Here is a 2,949-nt window from a genome sequence, read left to right on the forward strand (position 1 = left end):
ACGGGGTTTCACCATGTTGACCAGGATGGTCTCGATCTCTTGACCTCGTGATCCACCCGCCTCGGCCTCCCAAAGTGCTGGGATTACAGGCTTGAGCCACTGCACGCCCGGCCTTTTGGTTTTTTTTTTAAGACCGAGTCTCACTCTGTCACCAGGCTGGAGTGCAGTGGCGCGATCTCTGCTTACTGCAACCTCCAACTTCCTGGTTCGAGCAATTCTCCTGCCTCGGCCTCCCAAGTAGCTGGGGTTACAGGCACATGCCACCATGTCCATCTTACTTTTGTATTTTTTGTGGAGACAAGGTTTCACCATGTTGGCCAGGATGGTCTCCATCTCCTGACCTTAGGTGATCCTCCCGCCTCGGCCTCCCAAAGTATTGGGATTATAGGCATGAGCCACTGCACCCTTCCCTGCTTTCTGTTCTAACTACTAAAAATAAAAATGGACTTGAGAAATGTTTGGGTTTGTTAGTAAAGGCCATGTTTTTCATTCAGAAGAGCCCCAGCACATGCTGACTGTGCTATGAATTAATAAGGGGGATCCTAAGGGCAAGAATTATAAGAGAAACTGCTGTTGTAAATGTGCTTCCCATCATTCTCCGAGCATCAGTAGTTCACTGGCGTAGGATAAGAAATGGAGTCAGGATGGGAGCAGCCTCCAGTTCCCCTTGCCAGCCGCTTTTTGTTTCAGGCATACATTTTCTATTAAGAGAGAGAAAGCAAATTTTGAGAATTCTTCAGCAGCTGGGAATACTGAAAACTATCTTTTCAACTGAGAAAAATCCCCATAATCATGCCCTTTACTTGCACGCATAAAGGAGTATAAAGGATAGATAAAGCATGGATTTTGCCATTCTCAGATGTTATCTCTTGGCTGAATAAAATTTCTGTGATTTTCTGCACCCTTAGGAGCCCTTGTCCCTCGCAAAACCTGAACGCAATGACCCAGAGGACAAGGAGCTGCCTGGGCATCAGCCTGTATCCTCCTCTGACACTGAGACATCCAGCAGTGACAACGAGGTGGGTGTGGAGGGGCCAGATTCCCGGCAGGGCTGAGCGTCCAAGAGTCTCTTGGATCCTCGCCCAGATGTTTACTGTTTCTTAAGCTGAGATACTTTCAGGGGGGGAAAATACAGCTGTTCACTGACTAAACAAAAGTGACTTGAGCAAATTTCCAACCAAGACAAAGTCAGCTTTTAAAAAACTTTGTATTTGAACTACTTACAGACATTACAAAAACAGGACAATGCGTGTCTATATGTGCCTTTCTGTCCTTCCCCAGTGCTCACGTTTTATATAATGATCCCTTGTCAGCTTTTGAGGTAAACACAAACCAAGTGAGAAAGTCTCCAATCAGTTTTGTCCAACCCTTTGTGTGCACCTGTTGAAGGAGGAGCATGTTCAACTGTCTTGACAGGTAAGCCACAGTCCGCCTTGAAGGGAATGAGACTTCGAATGACCTCATAAGGGTCAGAGCCCATGTGGCAGCCTTCCATCCCAGAACCAGGTGCCTGTGGGTGTGTGTCAGGTACACGCCAGTCTCTCCTGTGTGCTTCCACATTGGAAATACTAGCCTCGTCTAACATGACCATTTGTGAAAGTTGCCTGTTCTTTGAAATGCACCATGAAATCTTTGGCCCAGAGGCTGCTAGTTAGCACAGAATATCTTAAAGATAAAGCAAATATCTAACTGTTTTCGAGAGGTAAGAAAGCAACTCACAAGCTTTCATAGTCCTCCCTTCTACCAGAGATCTTAGTGGTACTGATGTGACTCAAATCTGAGACAGCCTTAGAGATTTTAGTGTGCACAGGAGACTTCTCCCTCCAAATAAATCTTCATACTTTTCTAAGGAGCCAGTGTCATTGCAGAGTGAGGTGACTACATATTTACCGTAGTTTCTGCCATCTCTTTCCTTTTCATTTTCTTCCATAATTTTTTAAAGTTTTGTTTGAGTTCATCGTAGATTCACCTGCAGGTACAAAAATTATTACAGAGAAATCCCATGTACCCTTTCCCAGTCTTCAGCAATGGTAACATCATCCAAAATTATAGTACATTACAACCAGAATAACGACATCGGCATAGTCACGATACTGAAAAATTCAGTCACCACCTGGATCGCTCCTGTTGCTCCTTCACAGACACAGCCACTTCCCTCCCATCTCCACCCCTTCTTCACCCCCGGAAACCATTAATCTGCTCTTCATTTCCGTAACTGTATCAGTCGAAGAAGACAAAGTGAAATCATACAACCATGTAACCTTTGGAATTAATTTTTTTCACTTGGCGTAATTCTCAGGAGCTTCGTCCAGGTTATGCGTGTCAGTCATCTGTTTTGTCCTTTTTTATTGCAGAGTAGTATTCCACGGTGTGAGGGTACCACAGTTTGCTTAACCCTCACCTATTCAAAGACCTCTGGATTATTTCCAGTCTTTGACTATTAGGAATAAAGCTACTATCAATCTTCATGTACAGGTTTTTGTGTGAACATAGTCTTCATTTCTTTGAAATAAATACCTAGGAGTTCAGTTGTTGGGTCCTATGGTAGTTGCATATTGAATTTATTAAGAAACCATTAAGCGTTTCTGGAGTGGCCACACAATCTTGCATTCCCACTAACAGTGTAGGAATGATTCATTTCTGCACATCTTTGTCGGCTTTTGGTGGTGACATGATTCATTTTAGTCCTTCTGATGGGTGTGTAGTGTATATCTCCTCGTGTATACTTCATTGAGGTTTTAATCTGCATTTTCCTAAGGCCGAATGTTGAACATCTTTTCATGCACTTCTTTGCTATCTATGTATTTTCTTCAGTGAATTATTTCTTCATGTTTTTACCCTATATTCTAACTGGATTGTTTGCTTTTTGACTCAAGTTTAAAGTGTTTTTTTATAAACTCTAGGTAGCAGTTCTTTGTTGGTCGTGTGGTTTTGTTTTTTTTTTTTTTT

At 43.0% G+C, this 2,949-nt stretch overlaps 1 pseudogene across 1 annotated transcript in view; it reads left to right on the forward strand.

Annotated features, from left to right (window-relative positions):
• The window catches only part of LOC108316986, a 44,653-nt pseudogene that overhangs the window by 35,708 nt on the left and 5,996 nt on the right, over nt 1–2,949 (forward strand). Inside the window, exon 3 of the transcript XR_001830539.2 lies at nt 909–1,019. The product of XR_001830539.2 is annotated as a 40S ribosomal protein S6-like (transcript). The remainder of the gene's footprint in view (nt 1–908; nt 1,020–2,949) is intronic.

The sequence above is a fragment of the Cebus imitator genome, unplaced genomic scaffold, assembly GCF_001604975.1.
Source record: "Cebus imitator isolate Cc_AM_T3 unplaced genomic scaffold, Cebus_imitator-1.0 Scaffold196, whole genome shotgun sequence".
Taxonomy (NCBI): domain Eukaryota; kingdom Metazoa; phylum Chordata; class Mammalia; order Primates; family Cebidae; genus Cebus; species Cebus imitator.